Source organism: Monodon monoceros, unplaced genomic scaffold (genome assembly GCF_005190385.1).
Source record: "Monodon monoceros isolate NGI ecotype Baffin Bay Population unplaced genomic scaffold, NGI_Narwhal_1 Super_Scaffold_18, whole genome shotgun sequence".
Taxonomy (NCBI): domain Eukaryota; kingdom Metazoa; phylum Chordata; class Mammalia; order Artiodactyla; family Monodontidae; genus Monodon; species Monodon monoceros.
In genome coordinates, this window is record NW_021703774.1 from 97795834 (window position 1) to 97816679 (window position 20846).

Below are 20846 nucleotides of genomic sequence, written 5' to 3' on the forward strand. Positions count from 1 at the left end.
ATTGGCAAAAATTAAAGACAAAGAAAAATTATTGAAAGCAGCAAGGGAAAAATGACAAATAACATACAAGGGAACTCCCATAAGGTTAACAGCTGATTTCTCAGCAGAAACTCTACAAGCCAGAAGGGAGTGGCATGATATACTTAAAGTGATGAAAGGGAAGAACCCACAACCAGGATTACTCTACCCAGCAACGATCTCATTCAGACTCGATGGAGAAATCAAAAGCTTTACAGACAAGCAAAAGCTAAGAGAATTCAGCACCACCAAACCAGCTCTACAACAAAGGCTGAAGGAACTTCTCTAAGAGGGAAACACAAGAGAAAAAAAAGACCTACAAAAACAAACCCAAGGGCTTCCCTGGTGGTGCAGTGGTTGAGAATCTGCCTGCTAATGCAGGGGACACGGGTTCAAGCCCTGGTCTGGGAGGATCCCACATGCCGTGGAGCAACTAGGCCCGTGAGCCACAACTACTGAGCCTGCGCGTCTGGAGCCTGTGCTCCACAACAAGAGAGGCCGCGATACTGAGAGGCCCGCGCACTGCGATGAAGAGTGGCCCCCGCTTGCCACAACTAGAGAAAACCCTCGCACAGAAACGAAGACCCAACACAGCAAAAATAAATTAATTAATTAATAAACTCCTACCCCCAACACCTAAAAAAAATTAAAAAATAAAAAACCACTAGAGACCTCTCTCTCTCTCTCTTTAAAAAAACAAAAAAAACAAAAAACCCAAAACAATTAAGGAAATGAAAATAGGAACATACATGTCAATAATTACCTTAAACTTGAATGGATTAAATGCTCCAACCAAAAGACACAGGCTCGCTGAATGAATACAAAAACAAGACCCATATATATGCTGTCTACAAGAGACCCACTTCAGACCTAGGGACACATACAGACTGAAAGTGAGGGGATGGAAAAAGATATTCCATGCAAATGGAAATCAAAAGAAAGCTAGAGTAGCAATACTCATATCTGATAAAATAGACTTTAAAATAAAGAATGTTGTAAGAGACAAGGAAGGATACTACGTAATGATCAAGGGATCAATCCAAGAAGATATAACAATTATAAATATATATGCACCCAACATAGGAGAACCTCAATACATAAAGCAACTGCTAACAGCTCTAAAAGAGGAAATCGACAGTAACACAGTAATAGTGGGGGACTTTAACACCTCACTTACACCAATGGACAGATCATCCAAACAGAAAATTAATAAGGAAACAGAAGCTTTAAATGACACAATAGACCAGATAGATTTAATTGATATTTATAGGACATTCCATCCAAAATCAACAGATTACAATTTCTTCTCAAGTGCGCACGGAACATTCTCCAGGATAGATCACATCTTGGGTCACAAATCAAGCCTCAGTAAATTTAAGAAAATTGAAATATCACGCATCTTTTCTGACCACAAGGCTATGAGATTAGAAATGAATCACAGGGAAAAAAACGTAAAAAACACAAACACATGGAGGCTAAACAATACGTTACTAAATAACCGAGAGATCGCTGAAAAAATCAGAGGAAATCAAAAAATACCTAGAGACAAATGACAATGAAAACACGATGATCCAAGACCAATGGGATGCAGCAAAAGCAGTTCTAAGAGGGAAGTTTATAGCTATACAAGCCTACCTCAAGAAACAAGAAAAATCTCAAATAAACAATCTAACGTTACACCTAAAGGAGCTAGAGAAAGAAGAACAAACAAAACCCAAAGTTAGCAGAAGGAAAGAAATCATAAAGATCAGAGCAGAAATAAATGAAATAGAAAGAAAACAATAGCAAAGACCAATAACACTAAAATCTGGTTCTTTGAGAAGATAAACAAATTTGATAAACCATTAGCCAGACTCATCAAGAAAAAGTGGGAGAGGACTCAAATCAATAAAATTAGAAATGAAAAAGGAGAAGTTACAACAGACACCACAGAAATACAAAGCATCCTAAGAGATTACTACAAGCAGCTCTATGCCAATAAAATGGACAACCTGGAAGAAATGGACAAATTCTTAGAAAGTTATAACCTTCCAAGACTGAACCAGGAAGAAATAGAAAATATGAACAGACCAATCACAAGTAATGAAATTGAAACCTGTGATTAAAAATCTTCCAACAAAGTCCAAGACCAGATGGCTTCACAGGTGAATTCTATCAAACATTTAGAGACGAGCTAACACCCATCCTTCTCAAACTCTTCCAAAAAATTGCAGAGGAAGGAGAACTCCCAAACTCATTCTATGAGGCCAACATCATCCTGATACCAAAAGCAGACAAAGATACTACAAAAAAAGAAAAATACAGACCCAAGTCACTGATGAATATAGATGCAAAAATCCTCAACAAAATACTAGCAAACAGAATCCAACAACATATTAAAAGGATCCTACACCATGATCAAGTGGGATTTATCCCAGGGATGCAAGGATTCTTCAATATATGCAAATCAATCAATGCGATACACCATATTAACAAATTGAAGAATAAACACCATATGATCATCTCAATAGATGCAGAAGAAGCTTTTGACAAAATTCAACACCCATGTATGATAAAAACTCTCCAGAAAGTGGGCATAGAGGGAACCTACCTCAACATAATAAAGGCCATGTATGACAAACCCACAGTAAACATCATTCTCAATGGTGAAAAACTGAAAGCATTTCCTCTAAGATCAGGAACAAGACAAGGATGTCCACTCTCACCACTATTATTCAACATAGTTTTGGAAGTCCTAGCCGTGGCAATCAGAGAAGAAAAAGAAATAAAAGGAATCCAAATTGGAAAAGAAGTAAAACTGTCACTGTTTGCAGATGACATGATACTATACATAGAGATTCCTACAGATGCCACCAGAAAACTACTAGAGCTAATCAATGAATTTGGTAAAGTTGCAGGATACAAAATTAATGCACAGAAATCTCTTGCATTCCTATACATTAACGATGAAAAATCTGAAAGAGAAATTAACGAAACACTCCCATTTACCATTGCAACAAAAAGAATAAACTACCTAGGAATAAACCTACCTAGGGATACAAAAGACCTGTATACAGAAAACTAAGACACCGCTGAAAGAAATTAAAGATGATACCAACATATGGAGATATATACCATGTTCTTGGATTGGAAGAATCAATATTGTGAAAATGACTATACTACCTAAAGCAGTCTACGGATTCAATGCAATCCCTATCAAATTACCAATGGCATTTTTTACAGAACTAGAACAAAAAATCTTAAAATTTGTATGGAGACACAAAAGACCCTGAATAGCCAAAGCAGTCTTGAGGGAAAAAAATGGAGCTGGAGGAATCAGGCTCCCTGACTTCAGAGTATACTATAAAGCGACAGTAATCAAGACAATATGGTACTGGCAGAAAAACAGAAATATACATCAATGGAACAGGATAGAAAGCCCAGAGATAAACCCACGCACATATGGTCAACTAATCTATGACAAAGGAGCCGAAGATATACAGTGGAGAAAACAGAGTCTCTTCAATAAGCAGTGCCGGGAAGACTGGACAGCTACATGTAAAAGAATGAAATTAGAACATTCCCTAACACCATACACAAAAATAAACTCAAAGTGGATTAGAGACCTAAATGTAAGACCGGGCACTATAAACGTCTTAGAGGAAAACATTGGAAGAACACTCTTTGACATAAATCACAGCAAAATCTTTTTTGATCCACCTCCTAGAGTAATGGAAATAAAAACAAAAATAAACAAATGGGATCTAATGAAACTTCAAAGCTTTTGCACAGCAAAGGAAACCATAGACAAGATGGAAAGACAACCCTCAGAATGGGAGACAATATTTGCAAATGAATCATCGGACAAAGGATTAATCTCCAAAATATATATGCAGCTCAATATTAAAAAAACAAACAACCCAATCTAAAAATGGGCAGAAGACCTAAATAGACATTTCTCCAATGAAGACATACAGATGGCCAAGAAGCACATGAAATTTGCTCAACATCACTAATTATTAGAGAAATGCAAATCAAAACTACAGTGAGGTTCATCTCACACTAGTTAGAATGGGCATCATCAGAAAATCTACAAACAACAAATGCTGGAGAGGGTGTGGAGAAAAGGCAACCCTCTGGCACTGTTGGTGGGAATGTAAATTGATACAGCCACTGTGGAGAATGGTATGGAGGATCCTTAAAAAACTAAAAATAGAATTACCATATGATCCAGCAATCCCAGTACTGGGCATATACCCAGAGAAAACTATAATTCAGAAAGACACATGCACCCCAATGTTCATTGCAGCACTATTTACAATAGCCAGGTCATGGAAACAACCTAAATGCCCATCAACAGACAAATGGATAAAGAAGTTGTGGTACATATATACAATGGAATATTACTCAGCCATAAGAAGGAACGAAATTGGGTCATTTGTAGAGACGTGGGTGCATCTAGAGATGGTCATACAGAGTGAAGTAAGTCAGAAAGAGAAAAACAAATATCGTATATTAACGCATGTATGTGGAACCTAGAAAAATGGTACAGATGAACCGGTTTGCAGGGCAGAAATTGAGACACAGATGCAGAGAACAAACATATGGACACCAAGGGGGGAAAGCGGCGGGGGGTGGGGGTGGGGGTGTGATGAATTGGGAGATTGGGATTGACATATATACACTGATGTGTATAAAATGGATGACTAATAAGAAAAAAACAAAGAAAACAGGGAGCTGTTGGAAGGTTTTGCTCGGAGGAGCGGCCTGACTGCTGTTTTAAACGGATCACTCTGGTTGTTGTGTCGCAAATAGACTAGGGTTCGAGAGTGAAACCAGGGAGACCAGTTTGGAGCTGGTTGAAGCAATCCAAGCAAGAGGTAGTGTAGCTTACACCATTAGGGATAAGGAATAGGGGGAAATGGTTGGATTCTGGATTTTTTTTGAAAGTAGAGTTAGCAATTTCCTGACAGATTGGATATGAGATGCGAAGAAAAGAGAGAAATCAAGCAGAACTTTGGAGTTGCCATCACTGACCCCGGGAAATCTGTCAGTGGAGTATCCTAGTCTCCAAGTGTCTTTACAAATAATATTTCATACCACCCAAGCGAATCAACAGCCTCTGCATTGGCTGGAGGAACCTGGATGCAACCTGGAATTCAAAGGGTGTGCCCAGGCCCTCCCTTTGCTAGTTTAAAACCATTTCCTAAGTCCTGTGTACTTGTACTCTGTCTCCCTTTTTTCTGTCCCCTCCCTTGCTCTCCCTCCCTTCCCGTCTTCCAACCCCAAAAGGTCCTTCAAGCTCCAGAAACATCCTAGAAAATCCTTCCAGGTGTTGAAGGACTTCTGTTATTGGACTCTGCTGCCTCCTCAGCCCATGTCGCTGTTATTCCCTCGTGCTGCCACCAGGTGGCAGTGCACTGCTAAACATTGCACTGTTGGGACCTGCATTACTTCTCAGTAGAGAGGGGGTAGGGCTGAACTTTATTTATTTACTTTTTTTTTTTTTTTTTTTGCGGTACGCGGGCCTCTCACTGTTGTGGCCTCTCCCGTTGCGGAGCACAGGCTCCGGACGTGAAGGCTCAGCGGCCATGGCTCACGGGCCCAGCCGCTCCGTGGCATGTGGGATCTTCCCGGACCGGGGCACGAACCTGTGTACCCTGCATCGGCAGGTGGACTCTCAACCACTGCGCCACCAGGGAAGCCCAGGGCTGAACTTTAGAATGGGCTGATGTATCACAGACAAATCTGGCTTGGGGAAGATGAGGAGAGATTGTCTCCAATTCTTTTTTTAGAAACATCATATATCCTTGCTAGGGTTGATTTTCCTTTTTTGAGTTTGAAAAGGCTCTGTATGGCTTTCTAACAGTCTTTCCACGTAGAGAGTGTTTTTATTTAAAGACTTTATTCATCTAACACCTTGCTGAGGTTGTAGTACTGGTGTATTTGTTTTATATGCTCTTCTTTGTTCGAGACAGGTAGAACAGCTCCCTAGAAGCCTTCCCAAAAGTAAAATCCTTCTTGAAAATCAAAAGTGGATATTGATTGAGTAGTTTCTGTATGCAGAATTTGGACTATGTTTTATGAAGAAGTAAGGAAAGGAAGTGCCCTTTGTGTGAAGTTTTTTGTTGCAATTGGAGAGGCAAAAGCATGAACATTGGAAACCTTAGGAATTAATAAAAGTGTTACTGGGCAGTGCTAGTGACTAAAAAATAGTAAAGGCACCAGGTACCTCTGGAGCCTGGAATGCACGGTGGGGCTGAAAAGAAGCCTTTTGGTTGAAGTCTGCCTGTAGACCAGTTAGGTTCCCAGCCCCTCTGCCCTACGCTGATAGAAAACCCAAGATTTACCCACTGGAAAAGTTGAATAAAGAGGTTTTGGCTTTAGGAACAACAAGCCAAATTATGAATGGGATAAGACATTGCTCTGAAAACCCAGGGTTTAAGGAATGTAAATAACTACCCCTGTCCCCTCAACACACACCGCTAAGGTCTCCTTTCCAATCAGTTCATGTCTTTCCCCCAGGTAGGAGATGAAAGATTAGCTTTGAAGAAAATGCTTTGCTCAGTAGAAGAGAACTATAGATTCCAACAGTTGGGATTTCCCCCAATGAAGTGGTCAAGTCCTGACTATTTTTATCCTTTACTTGACAAGTTCTACCCAGCACACAGAGCTTCTGTCTTCCTTTTAGTGCCTCATTCTTTAATAGGAACCAGGGTTTCTCAGACTCGTTACTGTTGACTTTTTGGGCCAGATAAATCTCATTGGAAAGCTGTCCTCTGCACTGTGGGATGTTTAGCCGCATCCCTGGCCTCTACCACTAGAGGCCAGTAGCACCCATCCCTTTCCCACCCCTCACTCCCAAAAATGTGACGGGTGACCAAAAATGTCTCCCGTCCTTGCCAAATGTCCCTGGGGCGAGAAATCTCCCCCTCTTCCTTGAGAACTACTGGTTTGAACCGGCATCCACAGACTACCAGCCATTGGAGGAAAGTCCCATTCATAAGAGAAAGCAAAACAGAGAAAGGAACTTTGAGAAAAGGAATGTGGGGGGCTGGGGGATGGGTATTAAAGGAAAACAGTATCCTCAGAGAAATGAGAGGACATTGTGTCTTAAAAAAAAAAAATGAGATCTATTCTTTTTAAATCCTCACAGAATAAGAAAGATCTTTGGCTATTAAAATTGTAACTGTAGGAATAAAAAAAAAATTGGAAGATCATATTCAAGAGCTCTGTTGTAAATCAGAACAAAAAATAAAAACAATAGAGGAAAGGTAAGAAAACTACATAATTAAACTGGATTTTGGCGGTGTACTATCTAAAAACAACAAGGACATGGGAAAAATTTTTTTAAAACAAGTGAAGACCGAAGCAGAGTTCCCAGCACTGGAAGGACATAACCTTCAAACTAAAGGACTATCCCCAGCCTAGTTAAACTGTAGTCACACTAAGATATATCATCATCCTATTTCAGAACTAGTGATAAAGAGAAGAATTCCAAAAACATCCAGAAAGGGGGTTCTAATGACATTCAGAATGACAGTGGAGAAATGTCCTCAAACGGATTCCCCATATACCCTTTCACAGAGGATGTGCTCCACCAAAACAAGGGAAACCCAAGAACGAGGAAGACTCCAGTCCCAGAATCTGGGCGCCAGCCCAAGAGAGCAGCAAGGGGATTTCTCAGGATGGCCGTGAAGGGAGTTCCAGTGTGAAGACAGCCATGTTCAACAGGCCTCGAGAGAGAAAAGGCAGTGTGCTGCTTTGAATGCAGAGGAGGGAGTGGCAGGAGATTGGGAAAGCAGTTGGTTAAATTACAAGATGAGAAATTATTTCAATTGTAGAAACCTGAGACCATCTTAGAGTGTTTTCAGTTGCAGAAAGGATTTAAGTGATCTATTTTTTAAGGTTGTACAGAGAGGGTATAGGGATCATTTTGAGTTATGAATAGTGGTTCATTTTTGGTTTTGTTTGAACATTTTCTAAGTTATAATTAGAAAACAATGCAAGTTTTTTGGGTTTTTGTTTGTTTTTTTTGAAGAAACAAAGCTGAGAAGAGATAAAAGCCCCAGTGGAAGTAATAATTTTCTAAACAACCCACATATCGTCAGCACTAATATTTTGGGACTAGTGTAATTATATAATTATGTTTTGGAAGCATATTAGTTTTTCTTTTTCTTTAATAAATAAGGATCTTTTGGTTTCATCTTTTAGCCCATATGTATGTATGATTCAGTGACAGTTTCGTGATTGCAGGGTTTATCTATCAGTACTTCTGAAATTAGCATGATGCGCTTCCGTTTAACAATACCTGCTATTTTCCACCAGGTGGGCTGCTAACTTCACACAGTGAACTAAGACTGTGTTTAACTGCTGAGATTTCTAAATCTAATGCTAATGCATTTGGTATCTCTCTTTCATAATTCCCAAGCAATTCTAAAAGAAATAAGTCTGTGAACTATGTAATTGCAGTTGTGGGGTTTTGTTTCAGTTTCTAAATTGTGTATTACAACTTATAGTTTAACATTTTTACCTGTTTAGAGTGTGACTAATGTATATATGCACTTTTTCTCTTTATAATGGACCTTAACTATATTCAGTTATAGGTAAAAGTAAAAAAAAATCTCTAAGTTGGAAGATGATCATTCTAGATGCGTGAAAAAGAGAAAGTATTTGAAATTTATTGCACATAGAGATCCTGTGATGTGGCTGTTTCAGTGAATAAATGATTATTTTCAGATAGATGTTATATATGGTTCTAAAGTATTTTAAGTAGCTTAATCTCTTAAATTCCTTCCCAAATCTTAGTTTTCCCATCCTCCATCTCTACAACAAAGGCATGTTAGGTTAAACTTTCTTTGAGTCAGATTCTGAATTGATGGTATTGAAATAACTGTGAATAATGTCTTGCAGTTATTTCAGCTTTAAGGTAATTTGACCATTTTCCCTGTGCCAGTGAAATTTGTATGGGATTCTTAAAACATGCAGAGCTAGTAACATTTTGCAATATGGTGCTATTGTTTCTCTTGTAAAGCTAATTAAAGACATTCTAATAACCAAGGTTTGAATTTAAACATTTCCATAAATAGCGTATTTTTAAAATGAAAAACTTATATTATGGGCCCAAACATACAATAATTTCTTTTTCTTGTACATACAATAATTTCTTTTTTGTTGTTGTCACAAAACCAGGATGTGGCCTGTTTCCTTTTATCCTTCCTTTTGCACAAATGGAGATTTTTTGGGTCTCTTTTAGCCTTTAAGCTCCAAGAAATAATTCTGGAGCCAGTAGTTACAATCCCGCCAGGACAGCATAATTCTGAGCGCTACAAGTAGTGAGGGTGACTGCTGGTGGTTTTAGTCAGGATTGACCAATGAGCCGAGTGCTAGAAGGAAGCAAAAGTGGAATAGCGGATGCAGAGGGTGTTCACTTGTCCTTCAAGGATGTGAAAGATGCTCGAGTCATGGTAGAGGGTGAAGTGCCATGAAGTGACCTATGACGAAGGAACCATGGGTTCCAGGCTGGGTCCCGCTGATAACCAGCTCTGTCACCTTGGGCGAGTTAGCCTCTCTGGACCTAAGTCTCTCACTGTGAAACAAGGAGGCCTGGCTGAGATCAGGGATCCTTAACTAGCATCCTTGATCCCACAACGGGCTGTCAAGTCTGACTTGTCAAAGACAAGCGAGGCCGCTGCTCCAGGCCAGGCCACCCTGGGACCTGTCAGCGCCTGCCTGGAATCTAGATTTCCCAACACTGCCTTTTCTGAGATTCCCAGTTGTCGTGCTCTGTCTGCCCACCTGCCAAGTGAATTCATTGCCCAAGTTCCCAGTACAAACCCCTGTCTATCCCATTTCAACCTGACAATTACCTGTACATATTCTCTAATACGGATATATTTTGTACTTAGAGAGTGTTTTACTGACTCACAAAATTATGCTCAAAACCGAACCACAGTGAATAACGATATGCTCTCAGTCTGTTTCCCCTTTTACCATTCACTCCCCTAAAAACCTGAGAGTCACCCCAAGCTCCCCAGCCTCCTTAAATCCCTGCTCCCCGCTGTTTGCCCTCTCCAGTCCTTCAGCTTAGTGTTGTAAATATCCTTTAGGCCAGCGGTCCCCAACCTTTCTGGCACCAGGGACCAGTTTCGTGGAAGACACTTTTTCCGCGGGGGGCGGGTGGGGGCGGATGGCTCAGGTGGTAAGGCGAGCGACGGGGAGCGGCCCACTCACCTCCTGCTGTGCGGCCCGGTTCCTAACAGGCCACAGACTAGCAGCAGTCCGTGGCCCGGGGGTTGGGGACCCCTGCTTCAGGCCTTCAACGTCATTCCCCTGGCATGTTTCAGTGATCTCTCAAATGATTTTCCTCCTCTGGTTGAGGTGCCACCCTTCTGTCCATTCTGTTCGTAACTGCCAGAGTGGTATTTCTTGAAAGCAGATCTGACTACAGTACTCTCCTTTTTTAACTTCCTTCAGTAACTCCTCTTTGCCTTTAGATTTGAGTACATACTCTTTAGCATGGCTTTGAAGGCCCTACCTCTCCAGCTCCATTTTCTGCTGCTCTGTCCTCTTTACGTGCCAAAATATAGTTCCCCAGATAATTCCATGCCATTTCATGTCTCTCTGCTGTGAACACGCCAGAAGAACCTTTTTTCCTCCTCTGCTATACCTGGTAAATGTCATATTCTTCCAAGTTAGATAAAGTATCTCTTCTATAAAGCCTGACTGGGTTTATCAAAGTATAATTCATCATTTCTTACTTGGTGCTAACATTATATTTAATAATGATGTCTCTTATCGTATCAGTCTCTCTGATTGCAATTATTAGTTGTCCTGTGTTGTCCTACCAGACTGCAGTGAGTTCTTTATAAACGTCTTATTTACCCTTGTGCTCCTAGCCCAGTTTCTGTCAGCTGGTAGGTGCTCTTGGGAGTATATCTGTGCTTACAATGAAGAATACAGTTCTAATAGCCAGCGCTGTAAACCCTTGTTGCATCTATGATTTTAATATCTTTTCCTTTTTAAGAAGAGGAAAGCAGTCTTTAAATTCATACCATTTTTAGGGACTTCCCTGGTGGTCCAGGGGTTAAGACTCCACGTTCTCAATTGCAGGGGGCCTGGGTTCAATCCCTGGTCCGGGAACTAGATCCCGCATGCCGCAACTAAGAGCCCGTGTGCCGCAACTAAAGATCCTGCGTGTGGCAATCCCATGTGCCACAGCTAAGACCCGGTGCAGCCAGATAAGTAAGTAATATTTTAAAAATAAATTAATTAATTAATACCATTTTAAAGCTAAAAGGAAGGGTATTTCAACTGCAAGTGACGTAAAACTAAACTCAAAACTGGCTTGAACAATAAAGAGCATTTTTTGACTTAACGAAATGGGAAAAATTCAGTGTTGTTTCTGGCAAGACTTGGTCCAGCTGCCCAGGGGGGCCACCAAGGATAGTGGTGTGTCTGCTCTATCCTCTGCAGCATCCTCCCGTCAGGCTCCCCGGTGCTGCCTCCAGCAGCTCCAGGCTCTTCCCTCAGGGCAGCAAAAAGCATTAGCGCCTCCTGGCTTCATATCTTTGCACCAAAGGTCTAAGGAAGAAGAAGCTCTCTTACAGCATGTAGGAGAGGGAGAGGTGAAGCTTCTTTTTCCCAGAAGTCCCAGAAAATGTCTCCTGCCTGATGGTCTCCAGCTGGGTTATATTCACATCTTTCAGCTAATCATCGTAGCCACAGATGAGCGTTGTTCCGTGGTGCTTAAGCCATTCCAGTCCTGCTCTTGGAACTACAGGTTAGGGGTTAAGGAGACAGGGGCTGAAATCCCACCAAAACCATCTGGCTGAAATGTGAGCAAGGGTGAGTTACCCAAAGGAAAAATTGGATTATTTCTTGCAAAAGAAAGGGGCAATAAAAGGCTGGAGAGAGGAATACTAATATTCATTATGAAGGACTTTAGAAATCTTTTGCGCCAGACTCCCCTAAGTGTTTCAAGAACAAACTTCTTTTTTAGTTCCCTGAAGCCTGAGACCTCCAGGCAAGGAAGAGCTTCTCAAGGTAAAGTGAGGAGTGGCCCCAAGTCGTGAGGCAGGCCTGGAACAGCGGTCCTTAAATTCATACCATTTTAAAGGTAAAAGGAAGCCTGTCTCTGACAAGACAGGCTTGAGAACCAGTAGTGGGGTCATGATGGCTAGTTGAGGATCTCTGATCTCAGCCAGGCCTCCTTGCTTCACAGTGAGAGACTTGAGGTCCAGAGAGGCTAACTCACCCAAGGTGACAGAGCTGGTTATCTGAGCAGGACCCAGCCTGGAACCCACGGCTCGTTCATCCCAAGACACTTCATGGTACCTCGTCATCACCTACGTCGAAGTGGGCAGCTACCAAGTTCTTGAAGGACATGCATATAAAAACTTTTTTTGGGTGGTAAATTATGGTCATCTTGATTTCAGAATGATTGGGTGAATCATCCGGCATGCTTTTACTATATATTGTACTTTTCATTATTTTAAAAAAAGCGGTTATGAAGGAAAACTGAAACCAGTTTTGGTTGAATGAAGTTTTACCATTTTCATTTTGTCTTGTTTCCAAGATTCTGCAATAGCGTGGCATTCACTAAATAATAAATGTACCGTATGTTTCAGTGTGTGGTAACAGCAGAGAGTGACTTCATCGGCCACTTGACCTGCTCTGTTGTGGTTTGTGATACCATTTGGACTCCTTGGTGGAATCATTTCCATCTGAATCGCTATAAACTTCTATTTAGTTTGTCACAAATCTAAGGCCAGATATGTTTGTGGTTTTCAGCAGTGATGTAATTCTGAAAGATACTGTGAAAGTTACAAGTTGTCATATACTATTAGCATTTAACTCAGTGTTTCACATAATTCCAGACAAACTAGAAGCTTGAAAAAAATCCATTTCTCCACATTATTTTTTTTTTAACTCTTAGACAGTCTACCTTTGCTGTCTGTCTTGCCACTGTGGGTTTGGTTATGCATCAATCAAGTACGTGTGGGGAACGCTGGGAGGCTCTGTGGGCATACACAGTAATGTAGGACATGGTCCCTGCCACTTCTTAATTAGGAAGCTTGTATAGATAGACAGAAAGGATGTTTCTTTAACTACATGGTGGAGAGAGAATAAGAGAGAAAGAGTCTTTCTTCTCTTTTATATGACTGCCAATTGTGTGAAACAGGCTGGATCACGTTGCAAGATATGCACACACTGCAGGGTATACACATTGACCTGCACAGAAAGCAAGGACTCAACTAAAGCATACTTTCCCAGTCGGCTGCCAGGTAGGAGCAACAGCAAAACAACAGAACTTACCAGAAGGGACTTGGGGGCCTAAGGTTCAACAGAAAAGTCTGAAGATTTCTAAGCCCCCCCCCTTTTTTTTTTCTGATTTTTTTCCACAGAGAGGCTTGCGGGCAGAGGAGGGAGTCATTGGTGACAGTGGTAGACGGGGGAGTGGTGCCAAACCTATAGCACAGAGCAGGGCACAAAGCACAGAGAGGTGAGAGGAGGCCAGCGGCCCAATTCCCATAGAGCAGGTAGAGACACAGCACACTCAGGGGGTTGAAGGCTGTAGATATATAGGGCTGGTGAGTTACAAAGCAGAGAAGGGAAAGGAAATGGGTCAGGATGGGTGGTTGGCTATCACAGAAACCACAGGCAGCCGGGAGCACAGCTCCAGAGGAAGCTGGCTCAACTCACTGTGTGTTGGAGGGGGCAGGCTTCTCAGCAGGGAGGCACAGGCATCAAGAACGGCCTTCATGAAGGTGAGTCAGCAGCCTCTTTCAGGACACGTGGAAAGCCTGGGTTCAGGTTCTAGCTCTACCAATTGCTGGCTCTGTCCCTGCGGGAAGGTTCAGATGCCTCACCTGTGAAGTGAGAACTTTCGATTAATTGGTCTCTTACATTCCTGAGATGTTATGAGATAAGGAGTTCGCATCTTCCCCAGCATAGACGACAGACTGAACTTCTAGAAACTGTAATGACAGTCATTTATCTATTCAGCGAATAGGGATGAGCACCCATGACGTGTGAAACACCATTCTGTGCATCAGGATCACAGCAGGCAGCGAGATGAAGTCCTTTCCTCTCACGGAGCTTACGTTCTGGGGAGACAGGCAGACAGCAATCAGACAAACTATAAATGAGCAAGTTAATTTGAGTTACCAATAAATTGCTGTGAAGATGGTAAAATAAGACAGTGCGGTGGAGGGCAACCATGTTTTGGGGGCAGGGGATGGTGGGGGAGAACTGCATCCTCTCTGAGGAGATAATGTTCAAGCGAGACCTGACTTGCAGGAAGGAGCTTCCTATGAGACAGTCTGGGAGCAGGGCAGACAGCTCAGAATGAGCAGAAAAGGCCCTCAGGAAGGAATGAGTCTGACACATTCAGACAGCAGAAAGAAGACCCGTGTGGTTGGAGGGAGTGAGCAGGGAGCGGCTAGAGACATAAGCCAGCGCCAGACTACATGGGACCTTGGAGGCAGTTGTAAGAAACCTGGATCTTATCCCAAGTGCAGTGGTGAGCCTTTGGAGGGTTTTAAGCGGGAGAAAGAAAGATTTGCTGTACATTATAAAAAGATTGCTCTGGAGATTCTGTAAAGAATAAAATGAAGGGGAGCAAGAGAAGAAGCAGAGACGACTTGAGAGGCAATTGCAATAGTCACAGTGAGAGGTGGTGATGGCTTGGACCATGAGAGTAGCAGGGATGTTGGGAATAGGTGGTAAGTAGGAGTGTGTGTAGAGGTTTTGGAAGAAGGAAACATGGGGACAGTTTTTATAGGCATACTGTTTTTATTAGTCTGTACCTCTGCCTTGAGGAAACTGCCCCTGACCCTCTTTATTGTCCTATTTATGGGATGCAGGACACAAAGGATGCTTCGTCCATCATTTTACCCCCTGACCCCCATCACCAGGCCCAAAATTTGGTTTCAGAGTGTTCCCCACCAACCCTCATCCCTGCCAGTCCCGACATAGATCTTCATGATCTTCACATCTATTCAGGAAACCTGTTTATGATAGGTTCTACTGTTCATTTGTCAGTTTCTGGCTTGGGAACACAGGAATAGCATGTTTTGGTGGCAAATATGATAGTTCAGCTTTGAGTTGTTACAGAAAAGCCTAGTGAATAGAGGAATACCGAAACAAGTATGTAGGGCTTCCCTGGTGGCGCAGTGGTTGGGAGTCCGCCTGCCGATGCAGGGGACACGGGTTCGTGCCCCGGTCCGGGAAGATCCCACATGCCGCGGAGCGGCTGGACTCATGGGCCATGGCCTCTGGGCCTGCGCGTCCGGAGCCTGTGCTCCACAGCGGGAGAGGCCAAAACAGTGAGAGGCCTGTGTACTGCAAAAAAAAAACAAGTATGTATTTCTTGCCCCAGTGGAATGGATTATTGAGGGCCAGTTTAGCAGCCCACAGTATTTCTAAAAGGAAGAGCTTTCCCTGGGTCTCTATAAGAATCCAGGAAAAGACTGACCCTGCTTGGGTCATGTGGCCACTCTGAAACCAAATGTTGGGTCTGGAGATGGGGCTCAGGGGGTAAAATGATGGATGACGTATCCTTTGTGTCCTGCATCCCATTAATAGCACATAGAAGAGGATCAGGGACAGTTTCCTCAAGGCAGAGGTACAGACTAATAACAACAGTATGTCTATAAAGGTGCCTTCACTTGGATTTCTCTAGATGCCACAACCCCTAGGAATGCCTGGTCTTAGCCGAGCCTAAATTGTAGCTCTCTGAAACTCTCTCCCATTCCTTTGTCTTCAAAGGAACTTTAGTGAAGACCAAAATACAAGCATTCTATTGATAATTTTTCTTCACTGACTTCTTTATATATTTGATTATCTTCTAAAACTATATAAAGTAATAAAAACTCTCTTAAGGTTTTGTCATGGCCTGGTTCTCAGTATTTCTCCTAGGTGATACAGGACATCAGATACCCTAGCACCAACTTCTGTGTATCAGGCATAGCTATTCTGAGGGCTCTGTCCCTATCAAGATGGCCCCAGGTTTCCATCCGCTTGACTGCACCGCCGCATAGCAGGTTTAATACAGAACCAGTGGGCATAGAATTTTTCAAGAAGTTTTAGGTGTACAGTGGAAGGCTCTGGTCGCGTTAACCTAGCAGACTCCCTTTCCCTTTGTGCTCAGACCTCAAAGCCTCAGGACAGTCTTCTCTCTTGGACTTATTTTCTGGGGAGAGGACCCACAAGGGCTGAGAAGTTCCTTGAGGCCCTCTAGGCTGTGTATCTAGGACACATTGATGGGGAGGGCGCTTTTGTCTTTGGTTCCTTCTCATCTCCCCTTAGGGTTTGGTGCCTCCTGACTCTGGCTTTTTATAAACTCTCAATACCCTGCTTTGCTCTGGCATTTTCCCTCTTGCCCCAGGAATTCCATCCGTTCAGTTCAAACCATTTATTGAGTGGACCTTACAAATAAGGCCCCAGGTTAAGCACTGTGAAATTACCTCCTTTGTGTCCTTTCTGCATTCCCAGTCTAAGAACATCTCAGGTAGGTGACAGGAAGATTGAGTTATTTTATATTAATATGCAAAAACATACTGAATCATTTATTCAATAAATATATATTGCGCACCAACTGTAAACCAAATACTCTTACAAGCACTGAGATTGCAACGATCAAAGTTCCTGGCGTTCTCAGGTAAGTTATATTCTCGTGGAGGTATCAGTAAATAAACATATAATATGCCAGTAGAGGAAATAGAGTAATTTTAAAACAGAAAGCAAGCTTGGTGATGGAGGAGAGAGGAGTGTGCGTACAGGTGGGAAGAGCAGGGTTATTTAGAAAGGTCAGTCGGGAAAGGTGCCTCTGAGAACTGATCTGGTGGGGGAATGGGTGGGAAGAGGCTTGGATTTGGAGAGAAGTCTCTTTTTCGGTAGGATTTCCAGTTCCCTGAACTTATTATCAAAACGACATAATGTGGCGAAGACTTAGATGGGGTTTGGAGGTATAGGCCTCTCTAGCGTAGAGCCATAAGCCAGAGAGGGGTACCATATGGACCCTGCCCCCCGTCCCCGGTCTCCTGCCAGTCAGGGTCATCGTTCTGACCCCTTGCCTGGCTCGATCCTCACCACCCGCATTTCCCCACGCTGGTCACCAACTCTCTGTTTTCCTGTTTATCTCACTGGTAGGACTTCCAGCTTGGCTTTCTTCCCAGCTACCACGTAGACTCTGTCCTTGATGGTAATGTAGATTCTTGCATTACCTTGCCTTGGGCTATTCTGAGTAAATTTCCTTCCCTATCACTAGGAAGAACCTACTCCTTGCCCACCCTGTGGGTAACCATATACTTTATCATTTAAAGTGGGATACTTCTGAGAGCAGAAGGGAGCACTATTAATAATTACGCCAGGACTACAGACATAAACTGGGACCATCCTGTGTAAACTGAGTGGTGGGTCACTGTATGCATGAGGTCATTGGCTCAGTTAGCTCCAGCCCGCAAGTGGAACCAAGACTCCCCTCCCCAGCCTAGCATCTGATCTGAAGGCTGAGGCTGGGCTCCTTCCATGGTGCAGCCAGAAGTCAGAAGACAGGTCATCACTCTTCAGTCACTACCTTGTTTGCTCACCCTCAGGCCTGTTTTTCTAGTCTCCACCTAGGAGGACCCTCAGGTCGCACCCCAGAACATGCCTCCACTAGTTTCCATCCTTCTGGGACTGGACTGGAGACTTCTAGAACCCACTTTCTCTGCTTCCTCAGGCTGCTCCCCGGGACGAGATGTAGTCTTTTCTTCCATGTCCAAGTCTAAGAGAGCTGTCTCCAGACCCTTGCGTAGGCCCTACCAGGCTTTTGTGTTTGCCTCTCTGGAGCTCAGATGGAGTCAGGGGAGCTGGGCTTCCAGAGCCAGAGTCAGGCTGACCTCCCCTTCCAGCCCCTCAGGACACTAAAAATACCCAAAAATACTGTTCATTGCTTCTTTACATAGCTATAAGCAAAGAAGATGTGGTGTGTATATATATACAATGGAATGCTACTCAGCTGTAAAAAAGAATGAAATAATGCCCTTTGCAGCAACATAGATGGACCTAGAGGTTATTATACTAAGTGAAGTAAGTCAGAAAGAGACAAATACCATATGATATCACTTATATATGGAATCTAAAATATGACACAAATGAACGTATCTACGAAAAAGACTCACAGATATAGAGAACAGACTTGTGGTTGCCAAGGGGGGAGGGGGAGGGGAGAGGGATGGATTGGGAGTTTGGGATTAGCTGATTCAAAGTGTTACATGTAGAATGGATAAACAACAAGTCCTACTATATAGAACAGGGAGCTACATTTAGTATCTTGTGATAAACCATAATGGAAAAGAATATGAAAGAGAATATGTATAACTGAATCACTTTGCTCTACAGCAGAAATTAACACAACATTGTAAATCAACTAAACTTCAATAAAATAAAAATTTTTTTAAAAGTTATATGCTCACAGCTTTAAAAGATTCAAGGGACATGGTAGACACCCATGGTTTTTTAAAGAAAATATTACAGATATTAAGATCAGGCCTCAAATTTTTGAAGTAACACTGAAAAATCCTTTATAATGAGACCCTACTGGGTTATTTTCACTATAATAATACTGACATCTTATTGGGTTCAAATGTATTTTGTAGTACAGGTCCACAATCTCTGATCTGAAATCCTAGAAAGCTCGGAAAACTGAGGGAGAAAAAAAAAGTTCCAAGTTTGTCACAAGTTTATTTGACAGTAAAACCTGGTTTGAATTGGCACGAGGAGTATAGTCTTTATCCCACTTAGTGTGAATGTTTGTGTTTTGCTATAGAAATGTTAATATGTTTGGTTACTTCTCCAAACTTCAGCGGTGGATATTATGTAATATATGGTATATGTCCTGTATTACCTGTTCGAAACACTTCTGATCCAGAAGGTTTCTGATTAGGCATTCTGGCTCTATAGTGCTGAAACCAAGCAAGGCCTCATGTACCCACAGTGCAGAAGGCCAAACTCTGACAGCCAAGAGTTTGCAGCAAAGTAAGGGTTTATTGTAAGGGGCCAAGGAAGAGTGTGGGAGACAAGCCTCAGATCCATTCCCACTTGGTCTTTGAGTTAGGGATTTTTTTTTTTTTTTAAAGGGATGAACAAAGGCTGGGATTAATTATCTTGTGACACTTCTTAGTCATAGTTTCGGGAGTCAGGATGTTCTGGTTTATGAGGCTCAGACCAGGTGGTCCGTGGCTCAGGGGTCTGTTAGCTCATCTTGCCCTGGAGAAACAACCTGGGTTTGTATGTTAATGATGATATATATAATAGCAATTTTAGTGCATTAACGATGTTATGGACAACAGCAATTTTAGTCATCTGACTGTGGTGGATAAGTGTTCAGTTAGCACAGCATAGAGGTCAGAGGGGACAAGAAAGGGAATAAAGAATTGGATAGAGAGAGTAATCATAAGCTCAGTAAGGAAACTCAGTGTTAGGGGGGCTCAGTTTCAGTACTGTTTTACCCATCACATGTTTTTAAATTAATAATCTCCACAAATTAGGCAAGCACAAACTTCCAACAAGATTCCTTACAAGTTTGCCCCCTTTTGGATACTGCCCCTTGTATGGTCTATAGTTTGGGAACTATTCAGTATTATTTTCTAGTTGAACATTTAGTACCTTAATCCTTTGGAAGAAAAAAAACCATTGATATAATAAATAATTAATAAATAAATAAAAATAGTGGATAACATACTGAGTCCAGATCTTTCTTTCCCCACTGGTGTAGTATGGAAGGAAGAGGGACTGTCCATCATATGTGAAACAGAGTGGTCACGTGTGCAGCCCATTTTCGTTTTTTCTTTTTCTGCGGTACGCGGGCCTCTCACTGTTGTGGCCTCTCCCATTGCGGAGCACAGGCTCCGGACGCGCAGGCTCAGTGGCCATGGCTCACAGGCCTAGCCGCTCCGTGGCTTGTGGGATCTTCCTGGACCGGGGCACGAACCTGTGTCCCCTGCATCGGCAGGTGGACTCTCAACCACTGCGCCACCAGGGAAGCCCTCATTTTCATTTTTATAGGAGCTACACAGATGCCCTCCTGGAGCATAACAGAAGCCTCCACACACAATCTCACACCTTTTTCTAAATTTGAAAAAACTTAGGACCAGTAGTTTTGTGTCTTGGACTAGTTTACGAAAAGGTTTTTCTGTTCTTTTCTCTAGGAGCGTATTGTTCCTTAAGGCCAAAGGTGGGGGGATGGGGAGAGGAATGTATTAGGTATTTAGTCCTTTACTCTCTGACTTAACGTTTGTGGTAGCCAGGCTGCAAGCAACTCCCAGTGATTCTCACCTTCTGGTATTCAGTTCCCTGTGTAACCCCTTCCACATCATATACAGTTTGTGGCAAACAGTTCCAGATTTTCTTCATGCAAATACTGATATGTGTACCATTGTGTATACAAACACACACAGCTTTGTGATTTGTTAATACACGCTGGATCATATTAAACATACTGTCCTGCAACGTGTATATTCACTTTAACAACTTATCTGGGCACATCTTCCATATCTGTTCATATAAATCTATGTCATTTGTTCATGTGTCTCCATATATTTTATTGTATGGACTTCTCCAATCCCTGTTGGAGGATATTTGCGCTGTTTCCAATTTCCACAAATACAAACAGTGATAAAGTAGATAGCATGTGGGTAAATCTGTGGGATGTATTTCTGGTAGCAGTAATGCTGGATCAAAAGGAGACACACTTAAAATTCTGATAGATATTCCTAAATTGCCCTCCCCAAAAGTTGTTCTAATGTATTTGCCCAGGGAATGTAAATGTCTATTTCCTTACATCCTCAAAAACGCTGAGTATC

General features: G+C 42.3%; 1 protein-coding gene across 2 annotated transcripts in view; it reads left to right on the top strand.

The window, feature by feature from the left end:
- Window positions 1–20846, top strand: part of ALG14 (ALG14 UDP-N-acetylglucosaminyltransferase subunit) — a 101701-nt gene that overhangs the window by 19348 nt on the left and 61507 nt on the right. The gene's annotated exons all lie outside the window — the stretch shown is intronic.